Source organism: Nannospalax galili, unplaced genomic scaffold (assembly GCF_000622305.1).
Source record: "Nannospalax galili isolate Female #2095 unplaced genomic scaffold, S.galili_v1.0 scaffold635, whole genome shotgun sequence".
In the NCBI taxonomy this organism is placed as follows: Eukaryota; Metazoa; Chordata; class Mammalia; order Rodentia; family Spalacidae; genus Nannospalax; species Nannospalax galili.
Genome location: NW_008335836.1, coordinates 639,241 through 653,137, shown reverse-complemented (window position 1 = coordinate 653,137; position 13,897 = coordinate 639,241). Strand labels below are relative to the sequence as shown.

General features: G+C 37.7%; 1 pseudogene; it reads right to left on the bottom strand.

The window, feature by feature from the left end:
• Positions 1-2,456: 2,456 nt before the first annotated feature.
• LOC103732101 lies at positions 2,457-6,595 on the bottom strand (annotated as a pseudogene).
• Between the last annotated feature and the right edge of the window lie 7,302 nt (positions 6,596-13,897).

Below are 13,897 nucleotides of genomic sequence, written 5' to 3'. Positions count from 1 at the left end.
TAGAATGTAGGCTCTAGGAGAGAACCAACTTCTACTCTGATAACAGATCATCAAACCAGCTTCTAATGGCTTATTGGTATACCCATAGATTGATTAATGAGTCCCTCAAATCTCATCAGAGAAGCTTTTTTTCTCAGTCGATGGTGATGAACACAGAGAAAAACTGATCATTATGAAGACAGTAGCAGACTGCAAAGTGCTCAGTCCTAAATGGGACGTCTATATCACATTGTCCTCTCAAGCTCAGGAGACATCTCAGATGGGGCGGGGGGAGCGGCTGGAAGATTGCAAGAGCCAGAGATGGTGGGAGACTAAACAAAACAGTGTTTTCCAGACACAACAGGGCTGTTGCACATGTGAACTTACAGAGATGAGACAGTATGCACAAATTTTGCCAGCTCAAGTCAAACAAAATCCCAGAGTGGAGTGGGGAGGCAGGCACAAAATATCACATCTAGAGATGAGAAACCATTGGGTAACTGACAGCTTCTGAGAAGGAAAGTTAGTTTTCTTTAAGAATGTCGCCTCTTGTGGGAGGGCCATACTGTACTGGATGATAACACACCCAAGATTACACAGCAGCACAAGTTGGACTCAATTGTTAAGTGATAGTGGGTGCCCAGTCCCAAATTATCTACAATATAATCTCTTACACCTAAGCCTCAGGGAACATTGTGGAAAAGGTGAAGAAAGTTTGTAGGAGCTAGAAGATCAGGATGCCTGCTGTGAGTATGACCTTTTACACATGGCAGGGAATCCTCACCCACAAAATTTCCAAAATACGTTTGCCTAAACAAGTCCAGCATATTGGCAATGCCAGTTGACATGCCAGTGTGAATTGGAAACTTTTACATTGTCCCAACCATTGATGAAGACCTACAGACATTCAATGACTGCTAAGAGATGGAGAATCAGTTTTCACCAGGGATGAGTTCCCAGAGTTTGTCTTAACTGAAGTGGTCATCATTAAATACATGTATACAGAATAACACTAAATATACAGAATAACACTAAATGGGACTCAGTAGAATATATATATATATATATATATATATATACTCATCTAATATATATGTAAAATAATAAAGAGGTCATGAGTTGGAGAGAGAGTGAGGCTGGATGTGGAGGAGTTTGAAGGGGAAGATAGAGGTGTATAAATGATGTAAATACAATCTATATGAAATTCTCAAAAAATAAAATATTTAAATTGAAAATATGAGGGCACAAACTTGGGTGCGTAGGGAAGGAGCATGGATCTGGGAAGAGTTGGGGACAAGGGGGGTATGATCAAAATTCAATGTATAAAATCCTCAGAGATTTAATAAATATATATATAACTGCAATATTTGACTGAATTTTTGTGCATTTAATGCATTATATCTTTCTTCTGTCTTTAAAAAAATTTATTGAGCTTTTGTAGATTTCCTACAACAGTTCTTAATCAAATTTAGACCCCCTCCCCCATCCATGCCCCCTCTCCACCAAACCTCATGTATATAAATGTAAGTCCTATCCAGTCAAGCATTTGTACCCAGATGTCCTTCTGTACAAATTCACCCACTGGAGTCTAGTCAGCCTATTTAGAGACAGTTGGCATAGCTACTTTCCCTCACCCAGTAGTGATCAGTCTCCAGTAGCTCCAAGACTAGGGTTGACCTTCCACCCATTTCCCTTGTTCCACTCTGGGCCCTTGTCTAAATGAGTTGACATCAGTCCTGTGCTCAATTCCACCAGTGTCACAAGTTCTGCTTCCCTAAATTCATAGTCTGGAAGCCTTCTACCTGAAATTTAACTCCCATAGTTCTGTAAGATACTATGCAAGCTGCCAAGAAAGAAAATCAATCAGTGGTTCACCCCAGCCTTAAAGTCTAATAACCATAAAGACCAACAGAACAAACTACCTCTACTGGAGTGTTAATGACACTATTACCTGGAGGTAATCCACAGTTATCTAATTGGACTTAAAGCCCTCTCAATGGGAGTGAACTTACAAGTGGCACTGCAAACACAGCCAACTCCAGATGGCTGGAGAGGTCTGAGATCCTAGAGATAACCCTACCTCTATCATATCTCTAAACAAATGAAATTTATCACCATATGCTAAATATAGATCATTGTATTACAGAAAAGTACACCTACACCACTCATACAATGTATCTTAAGCCTACTTAGACCCCTTCTCATGCATCCTGTCATATACCTTTAGGTCTATTGGTCACACTTTTGTACCCAGGTGTCCCTTGGTGTAATTCATTCACTGGACACCCACACCCACCCACACACACACACACACACACACACACACATATATATATATATATATGTGTGTGTATGTGTGTACACACACACCCATTGCAAAAAAAAAATCTAGTTTTCTAAGTGAGATTTGCTACATAAAACAAGGGTAAATAAATGAGAAATCAAGAGGGATGATTGCAACAGAAAAGTTTGGCTACTTAGTCTCTAATCTGTTTGGTCTTCACCCCATAAACGATGGGACTGAGCATAGGTGGAACAAGTAGGCAGAGGTTAGACAGGAGAATGTGAATGTAGGATGGAATGTGGAAACCAAACCTGTGGGCAAAGAAGGAAAAGAAGACCAGAAGATAAAGCTCTAAGAACACACAGATGTGGGCGATGCATGTGTCACAGGCTTTGAGTCTTGCTTCCTTCTGAAGCAGCATGAAGACAGTTATAAAAATTCGAATGTAAGAGTGTGATGAAGATTACATCCAGGCCTAGTATACTGAAAGTAACAAACAGACCATAAATCTTGTTGACATGAAAATCCTCTGCTGCCAGCTTCACAATGGCTATGTGCTCACAGTATGAATGGGAGATGATAGTCCTGTGGTAGAATTTCAACAGGCACTTGATGAGAATGAGACATGGAGCTACAAGAAGGGCTGCTCTGAGTGTGACTCCAACCTCTGTCTGAATGAGAAGTCGCTGAGTAAAGATGGTTGCATGTGTTAGAGGATCACAGATTGCCACCTAGCGGACCATTGCCATGGTCAGCAAGATGGCTGACTCAGTACTCTGGAATGTGCGAATTAACCACGTCTGCAAGGGATAGGCATCAAAGTACATGCTTGGTAGGTGAAATCAGAACATTCCTAGCATTTTGGGTAGGATGCAGGTATTAAGGTCGATGTCAGCTGCCCCAAGCGTTCCCAGGAATAGATACATTGGCTCATGGAGACTGCGTTCAGCTTTGATGACAACCAGGAGCATGGAATTCCCAAGCAGAGCAAAATGTACACTGCACAGAAAGGAATTCCAATCCAGAACTGTACGGACTCCAAGCCAGGTATTCCTGTCAGGGTCAGCACCGAGGGCCTGAAGACTGTGCCATTCGGAGGGGGTTTGCTGACTTAGAACTCCCAAGCATACGGCTTGTCAGGCAGGAAGTACATACTGATTGTCTGTCTTCTGTTTTCTCTTCTCACCTGGTTTAATACAAGCAGAGATTGAATAGCGTTTCACAAGACAATTTTCATATATAGACTTTTACTCATGAGACCATTTTATGTGGATCCAAAGATGTGTGTATAGTACTTCTAAATTTAATGTTATGACTCAGAGTTCAGATTTCTCTCTCTCTCTCTCTCTCTGTCTCTCTCTCATTCTCTATATGTATGTCTTTCCTCATGAGACGTGTATTCTCATGAAAAATTCAATTGAATGTTTTTTTGTGATAACTAATGCACATTTTTTGTACATATTCTTTGATGTGTCCTTATGAAGAAGAATTTATCCTTCCACTCAAGAGGTCAGAAAGAGAGCAATGAAATAAATGTTCACTATTTCAATAGCTAGAGTAAACAATGAATAAATAAGAACTCATTAAAAGCTTCTTGTGGGCTGGAGAGATGGTTAAGCGGTTAAGAGCACTGACTGCTCTTGCTGAGGACCCAAGTTCAAATCCCAGCACCCACGTGATAGCTAACAACTGTCTGTAACTTCAGTTCCAGGGGATCCAACACCCTCTTCTGTCCTCTGCACACACAGCATGACGTGTACACTTATATACATGTGTCATAACACTCATAAGCAAAATAAATATAAGTAAATAAATATTTTTAGTAAAGCTTCTTGGACCTTATCATTTCATGACATATTTATCTCATTGCCTTCTCTTGTTCCCCCCTCTCTTCCCTTTAAACCTTTCTCCACTCCTGTAGACCCTTCCATTTTATGTCATATATGTCTATATTGAAACATATACATTTAAATCTAGATTCTGCCTGAGATTATAGGATTAAAAATTACCTATTTTCACATATTTCTTATTAATATAATTGCTATTTATAGCCTGGACTCTAATAATCTTTGCTTCAATATAGTGGGTAAATTGTCTCTACATTGTAATTTAATTCAACTTAGAAAAATGAAAAAGATAATATTTTCCTGAATGAAATAATATGTATGCTAAATGACTGTATTGAACTAAATGGTTTTGAATTATCCCTTCATAAAAGTGCATGTGTTTATAAACATAATGCATTTCTTTCCTACTTCATGTTTCCTTTAATTAACAATTGTCTGTCAAGACATCTCAGAAATGAGTGCACAGGTAATTTTCTTGTTCTTCAATTTCATGTATTGCTCTATGGTAGTGTTAGTATGTACTCCAATTTATACACTGTATTTCATTTATCACTTAAAAGATGGGTTTATCATTGTTTGCAAATTAATTTTCTCTAACATATTGAAAATAATCCACAATCAGTAAATAATTCTAACAATATCCATTTATCTAGTGTCTTCTATAGCAAGATGCTGTACAAGGCTTAGATATACAAAAAAAGTTAGCATATTTCCAGAAAAAAATGCTTAATTCATTTTGCGTCTTTACTCATCATTTTCATAATGGAATATGTGTCTGTACAATTTAAATATGCATTTTTCTGGAACTCATGCCTTTAATAGCATTTTTGATGTATGATATGCACACAAAGTACTAGTCATTTGTTTTTCACATTTTAAAGATTAGTCTTTTAAAAATTAAACTGAAAGATTGGAGCTCTTTGGCAATGGTGGCATTGAGCACAAGACCTATGCCGACTCAATCAGACAAGGGTCCAGAACGGTGTGAGGAAAATGGGCAGTGGGCTGACCCTAGCCTAAGAGCTGGTGGAGATCAATTACTAATGGATGAGTGAGAGTAACCTTCTTTAAGATCTTCAGACAGACAGAACATACTCCAGTGGATGAACTTGCACTGAAGTACATCCTGGTAAAATGCTTGACCAGATGGCACTTACCATATATAGCAGAGTACATGAGGCCCAGTGTGTGTGTGTGTGGTGGGGGGTGAGCCTGTCATGGGTAGAGGAGGGGTCCTTAATTTGATTAAGAACTGTAATAAAATTTACAAAAGCTCAGTAAAAGTTTTTTAAGATTAGAACTCTTATTTAATTCAATTCTACTTGATAAGATGCAGGGTCAGATGTGGGTATAGGAAACTTTCAATAAAACTTACAATTTCAAGTGCTGAACTTAAATATGGACAATATTATCCTCTCTTGCAGATGAATTATATGTACGCTACATAGAAAAGATAATCTTGTCCAATATTTTCTCTACTAAAAAACAATTGCTGGTAATGCTTAATTCTCTGATTCTCTAGCATTTTCTTGGTATGTTTACTGGGTAATCTGGGACCATAATTAATTGACAGGCTTCTTTTCCCTCAGTTTAACTCCAAGGTTTACTTTCAATGTCTGCAGAGAGTAATTGTATGTTGAGAGTCTCAACTATCTGGTTACTGTTTGTAGCTCTAACTTTTCTTATTCTTCATTCTGGCTGATTTTAATATTTGCTACTTCATCTTCTTATTATAGTCCCCCTCCCCCAGCACACACACATACATACAGAAAATGTTTTATTTGAAAAATTAGATCAATTTGTTTTAATTAAATTTAAGGTGAACAGAAATTTCTCTCATCTGATGAGAATAAAACTATTGTTTTTCAGTTAAACTGCCTCCTCATCTGTCTTTTCCTAATGTTCATACTTGATCATTTTCCTTCCTGCTCTCCTAAGTCCTGACACTGCTGTAGTCAGACTGTGAATGTGTTACTCAATGCTTAGTACCATCTGAATCAAGCTTTCTTGGAGGATGACTTGTAACTGAAAGAGAACCTGATTTTAATTTGGACAGAGATTATGACTGTCTTGCAACCCTAATATCCCACACGTGGAAAAGATTCAGGACCTGTAAAAGTAATTACAAGATTCCTTAGAGAACACTTTATTTTTAACAACTTTCTCTCATTCTGTGCTAATAATTGTACCAGAGGTGAGTGTGACTGCAGTGATTTTATATTTTATGCAGTAATCGATAGAGATTAAAGAAATGTTTCTCAAATACCTCATGGATCTCTAAAATTCTATCCAGGATGGTGTTGAATATTTTGCTGATGTTGGACAATAATAGCAAATATTTTTCTCTCAGCAAAATCTCTGATTAGTTTCCAGAGGTGGCAGACAGTGTGCACTATAAATTAGTCAAATTTCTGTTTATTTTGTTTACACCGTCTCTTTCAGTCTCACCACGCATCTCTGCTGCCTCAGTGTGCTTTTCCACCATGAGTTCAACTTTCAGTCCTCAAAGCCTTCACAGATGTGTTGCCTTTTTATCCATATCTAACAATTATCATTATTCCACATGGTGAATGCTCTCAGAATATGCATTTTCCAAAGTTTGTGACAAGTTCTTTTTAGAGCTACTGCAAATCTCCAATTGGAAATCAGAGAGCACCCAGATTACTAAGCCTTCCATTCCTTCTATGTTCACTTGTAGCCTTGGGGACTGTAAAATTCTGTGACTTACCTCAGGACCATCATGCAAAAATGCTCTCATTTTCTCTTCTTAAATTTCACTGCTTGTCCTTGCTGATTGGCAGATAGAGCCCTCACTGTGTGCCGCCACCTCATTTTTCATTGTTATGTGTCCATGGTCTTACAGACCGTGGCCAATACTGATTTTCTTTAGACTATATAGATATTTCTTCCAGTTCTGAATTCGTGGCCAGTTTTCCTCAGACTGGATCTGCTGCCCTGATACTTGTCAATGTGGCTTTCTGTCCATTGCCTTTCTCCTAAGATCATTAATTTATTTTTCTGAATCTATTAATTATTGGTCTTTCATTTGAATTTTGAGAAACCAGAGACAAAAGGTTTTTTTTTTTTAAAGCATAATGTTTTATCACTGAGGAATAGAAAGAGCTAAGAGACATTGATCTTTCCCGAGGCGCATTTCTACATCTGGTTGTATGGTAAGGTCATCATTGGATGGTTGTGGGTGGGTAAGTAAGCCCGTCCCATGGAATTAATGAGGAAGAAATTAAATAAACATGCTTGCCTTGTGTTTGATCCTCTTCAGTTCAATTTTTGCAACAACAAAACTAATATGTTCAGTAAGTTTAAGCTCATATAGGGAAAATTTTGTTTTCTTAATGAAGGTAAAAATATTTAATTTCCTCAGAGAATTAATGAAATACCCAGCTGGATGTTTTCCTACTCCTTCAAACTTCATCTTTTTCATGGCTGACTCATGTAGATTCAGCCTGTGACCATCTGTCCATCTTTGTTCCTAGCTCCATGGCTGCTAATTTTACTCTTCTTCACCAACATGTATCACTGGAATTTTGTCCTCTTGATTTTTTTTTTCTAATTTGACTCATAAATCTACCACTAACGCTCACTGTATAATCTAAAATTTTTAAATGAACTATGAAAAAATATAAATTATAAACACTATATAGTTTCCAAGTGCAGAACCCGTGAAATTCTCTGAAAAATTTACTTGCTCATGGAAAATTTTATAGCAAAGTAGTTAATGTACAACTGAAAACAATATGCTTATGACAATGCTTGGCACACAAAAAGTTGCTATACAGTGATACTATGAATATTACAGGCATAACCACTTCCAACATTCTGAATACCTGTGGTGGTTTGAATGAAAATGTCCCCCATAGTCTCCAAGTATTTTGGGAGGTCTTAGAAGGTATGGCTCTCCTAGAGTAGCACGTCACTGGGAGTGGTGGGCTTAGAGACGTCTTAAGCCTTGCCAGATCTCCAGTTGCTCTCTTGCTTCCTGTGCCTGCATGATGATGTGAGAGCTTAGCTTCTGCTGCTCCTGCTCCAGCCACCTCTGCTGCCCTGCCTCCCCACCAAGACAGACTGTAATTCCCCTGGAACTGTAAGCTCAAATTAACTTCTATAAATTGTTTTGGTCGGTGTTTCTATGACAGGAACATAAAAGTGACTAATACAGTTGGCTTCTATGGTCATTTGTGTTTTGGAATACTTTGCTTGAGGGTCTTCTGGCTTTTATAGTTGCATTAAGCAATCCATTGTAATTCTGATGACAGACATCTACCAAATATTCCACCCAAGCACCAAAGAATATACTTTCTATTCAGGGCTCTATGGAACCTTCTCCAAAATAGACCATATACTGGGACACAAAATAAACCTCAACAAATACAAAAAGATTAAAATAAATCCATGCATTCAATAAGACCACAATCCAATAAAGCTTGAAATCAACACCAGAAGAAACCCCAGTAACCACATGAACACATGGAGATTAAATAACACACTCCTGAGTGATGAATGGATCAAAGGAGAAATTAAGAAATAAACAAAATTATTCCTGGAACTAAGTGAAAAGGACAATACAACACAACAAAAACCTCTGGGACACATTGAAAGCAGTCCTTAGAGGAAAGTTTATAGCTCTAAGTGCATTCATTAAAAAAATCAGATAGAACACAAATAAATGACTTAACACTGCAACTCAAGACACTTGAAAAGAACAGCAAATGAAACCCAAACCCAGCAGACAAGAAGAAATAATAGAAATCAGAGAAGAAATTAATGAAATAGAAACAAAGAAAACAATACAAAGAATCAATGAAGCCAAGAGATGTTCTTTGAAAAGATATACAAGATTGACAGTCTGCTAGCCCAGTTAACCAAAAGAAAGAGCACCTCCAAATCGACAAAATCGAGATGAAAGGGGAAACATTACAACAGACACCAAAAAGATCCAGAACATTATAAGGGAATAATTTAAAAACCTATATGCTACTAAATTTGAAAACCTAAAAGAAATGAATGGGTACCTAAAAGCATGGGAACCACCAAAACTAAACCAAAAAGGATTAACAGCTTAAATAAACTCATAACACATAAGGAAATTGAAACGGTAGTACAAACCTCACAACTAAAAAAGCCCAGGATGGATTTCCAGCAGAATTCTACCAGACATTTAAAAAGTATCTACATCCAATACTACCTAATTTATTCAGAAAGATAGAAATTGAGGGAGAACTTCCAAATTCCTTCTATGAAGCCAGCATCACTCTAAAACCAAACCCAGGTAAAGATAAAACCAAAAAGGAAAACTATAGACCCATATCCTTAATGAACATAGATGCAAAAATTCCCAACAAAGTACTTGCAAACCGCATACAGACACACATCAAAAAGATCATTCACAATAATCAAGTTGGCTTTATTCCAGAGATGCAGGGGTGGCTGAATATACATAAGTTGATAAATGTCATAAATCATATAAATGGGCTCAAAGACAAGAACCACATGGTCATCTCAATAGATGCAGAGAAGACCTTTGACAAAATTCAACATGCATTTATATTCAAAGTCCTAGAGGGAACTGGACTGGAGAGAACATACCTCCACACATTTAAAGCCATATATAACAAAACCACAGCCAACATCATTCTAAATGGAGAAAAACTAGAAGCATTCCCATTGAAATCAGGAACCAGACAAGGCTGTCCACTATCTGCACTTCTCTTTAACATAGTGCTTGAAACTCTTGCAAGATCAATAAGACAAGAGCAGGAAATTAAAGGAGTAATAATTGAAAAAGAAGAGATCAAATTATCCCTTTTTGCCGATGATATATTATATCTAAGAGTTTTCCTTTATATGAAACTTGCTGTTTTCTCTTTCACCTTTCAGTACCCTCTCTTTTAACTGTACATTTAGTCTTTTTACTATGATACACTGTGGGAAGTTTCTGTAATGATCCAATCTAAATGGTGTTCTGTGGGCTTCTTGTATCTGTATGTTTTTCCTTTATTTAGGGATTTTTTCTTTTGTAATCCTATTGAAGATTGATCAATGCCATTGACCTGGGATTCTTCTCCTTCCTCTATTCCTTTGATTCATTGATTTTTATCTTTTATAATGTCCCATATTTTCTATATATACCATTCCTATGTTTCTTTACATTTTCCATATCCCTGGTTTATGTGTCCCACTTCTTCAACTTTGCCACCCAGTCATGATAGTCTCTTTTCCTTTTCACTCATTCTGCTTCGGAGGTTTTTTCCTTTCCTAGTGAATTGACTTGCTGAGTTTTTCAATTCCATGTTTATGAAAGCTTGAGTTTTCTTCAGTTTTACTTTCTCTTCTGTAAATTCACTTTACAAGTCCTGAGTTGTCACTGTCATTTCCTTCAGTTCTATATTCCTGTTTTCCTGAGGTTCGTCAGGAGTTTATTTCTATCTTTGACCTGATTTTGTGTTCTTTAAAAATCATTGAATTCTTTGGTCATGTAATTAGACCTGGGTTTCCATGAGGTAGTTCTCATTCTAGAAAACATCTATAGAACTAGTGAATTATGGTGGAGACAGGTTAGCTCAGTGTTTCATATTATTTTTGTTTTGTATTGTGGTCTGGGCATGTGAATCTCTTTTGTTGGTTGTATGTCTGACATGAAATTCTAGCCTTCCTTTGTTTAGCTGAAGTTTGTTTCTATTTATGTTTTTTATATAGCTTGGTTTTTTTATTATCGGGTGTGAATAGTTGTTCTGCATTTCATATTCTCAGTATTAATTTTTTACTGGCAAAATCAGAGTTACAAGCTGACTAGTCAAGATTTCTCCAGCAGCACAAAGAGGCCTAGGCCAAGTCAGTTCTATTATGATCTAGTGGCTGGGTTTTACAAACTTAGTCTAGAGATATCAGGCATCATGATCAGGATTGGGCCTTGGCCCAAGGGAAGGTGGGGACTGCATGTGTAAGGTCTAACTAGCTTAGCAGAGTAGATGTGAGCCCTGGGTCAGGAGAGTGTAGCAGGGTCAGGTGCAGGAGGATCAGGAAGTGCTGGACAGTGTCAGGCTTAGTAGGCTGACATCTCAGATTAGAGGAGTAGAAGGAGGTATAATCAAAGATGGCAATGGGGACAGGATGTGGAGGGTTCACTAGCTAAGCAGAGTAAATGTGAGCCCTGGAGTAGAGGAATGTAACTGGTCAGGGTACAGGGGTATCAAGATGCAGTGGACAGAGTCTGACTTACCAGGCTGTTCTAGATGTCTCAGGAAAGAAGTGACTAGGCAGGCCTGTCTTCAGAAATAGGGTCTTAACTTCAAGTTCTGGGAGGTAATAAAAGACTGTAGCAATAGCTTGTGCTATTTGGGGAGTCTCTTGGACTATGTTGAGCAAAAGTAGAATGGGGGTTTCTCTAGGCTGGCACTGTAATTCTTGGTATATAGTCTTCAGGTATACATGTTACATAGCCCTCAGGTATACACATGCACTCATGTTCAGATTTTGCATGTGTATTTTCAGTAGGTATTTGAGCAGATGCATTTCTCAACACTTTCAGCAAAATGGCAGGTTACAAACTCTGTTTAGAAAAATCAGTTGCCTTTCTATATACCAATAGCAAGCAATCAGAGAAAGTGTTCGTGGAAACACTCTCCTATTCACAATAGCCACAAAAAAATATCTAGGAATAATCCTAACTTAAGACATTAACCATCTATACAGTGAAAATTATAAATCTTTGAAGAAAAAAATTGAAGAAGGCACAAGGAGATGGAAAGATCTCCCATTCTCATGGATTGGTAGAATGCAGATTGTGAAAATGACCATCCAACCAAAAATAATCTATAGAATCTTGCAAGGACAATCAAAATCCCAATGTCATTCTTCACAGAACTAGAAAAGTCCATCCTACAATTCATATGGCCTTATAAAACACCCTGGATAGACAAAGTAATCTTGAACATAAAGACCAATCCTGGGGGACAATACCACATTAGATTTCAAACTATATTACAGAGCTCAGTCATAAACACAGTGTGATACTGGCATAAATACATACATGGAGATCAATGGAACATGAGTGCATGCAATTTCAACTACCTGATATTTGAGAAAGGTGCCAAGAACACACACTGGAGGAAAGATAGCATCTTCAACAAATGGTACTGGCAAAACTGGGCCTCGCCAGTAGAAGCATGAGATTCGATCCTGATCTTTCACCCTGCACAAAACTCAACTCCAAATGGTTCAAAGACCTCAGCAAGAAACCTGAAACTCTGCTACTATTAGAAGAAATCATAGGGGGATTGAGAAATGCCTCAGCAGTTAAGGACATCGGCTGCCCTTGCAGAGGACTGTGTTTTATTCCAAGCACCCACATGGTGGCTAGCAACAGCATATAACTCCAGTTCCAGGGGATCCAACACACCTCTCTAGGTATTCCACAACACAGGTGTGTATTCATACATAAGATAAAGATGATAAACAAAATATTTAAAAAGAACCAAACATACACAGCACCCTAGAATAAGAGGCATAGGCAAGGACTTTCTAAATCAGACACCAGTTGTTCAGGAATTAAAGCCCACAGTCTACAAGTGGAACCTCATTAAACTAAAAGCTTCTGCAAAGGAAACAAAAACCACAAGGGAGTGTAGAGGCCACCCACTGAGTGTGAGAAAAGCTACACATCTGACAGAGGATTAACATCCAAAATATACAAATAACTCAGAAAACAAATGACCCAATGAAAAGATGGCCTAAAGACCTGAAGAGGGAGAGCTAAAATGAAGAAATAAAATAGCTAAGAAAAACCTTAACAGGTTTACAGCATCTTTAGTAATTAAAAATGCAAATCAAAACAGCTGTAAATTGTCATCTTTCCCCTGTCACACTGACAAGATCAACAGAGCAAAAGACACTAAATTCTGGTGAGGATGTGTAGCAAGCGGAACACTCATTCACTTCTGGTAGGATTGTAAGCTGGTGAAACTACTATGGAAAGTAGTATGAACACTTCCTCAAAACCTAAAAATGAACCTACCATACCATCTGGTTATAACACTCCTTGGCATATACCCAAAGGACTTGTCCTACTGTAGAGATAACTGTATATTCATGTTCGCTGCCGCTCTTTTCACAAAAGCTAAGAAATGAAAACAAACAATGTCCCTCAATTGATGAATGGATAATGAAAATGTGGTACATTTTCATAAAGAGAAAGATGAAATCATGAAATTTGCAAGTAACTGGATGGAACTAGAAACTGTTATATTAAGTGAGTAACACAAGCTCAGAAAAACAAGCTACATATGTTCTCTCTCTTTTGTGGATCTTAGCACCAAGTCTTTATATGTGAGTCTATGTCCTTATGTAACTATAGAAGCCATTAAAATGGTAAGAACCATGGCCATAAAGGTAAAGAAAGAGCAAGAGTGAGGGAGATACTAGGGAAAAGATGTTACCAAGGGGAAGATGGGGAAAATGGGGGTATTCAGCTAGGAATGGAAGTGGGTAGGATATTCAAGGAACCACCGGGGGAAAGGGGGAAAAGGAGCTCATGAGAGGTGTGACAATAACAGGTATTATCAAGGGGAAAATGGGGAAAAGAGGACAGAGGTTAGACAGGGAGAAAGAAGGGAGAAATTCATAAAGTTTGAGAGGCGTGAAATTTTATTTATTTATTTATAATTTATTTATTTTTATTCTATGTGTATGAGGGTTTAGCTTGCATGTAAGTTCATCTTTGTTGTACAATGCTCATGGAGCCGGAAGTCAAATCCCTTACAACTGTAGATTT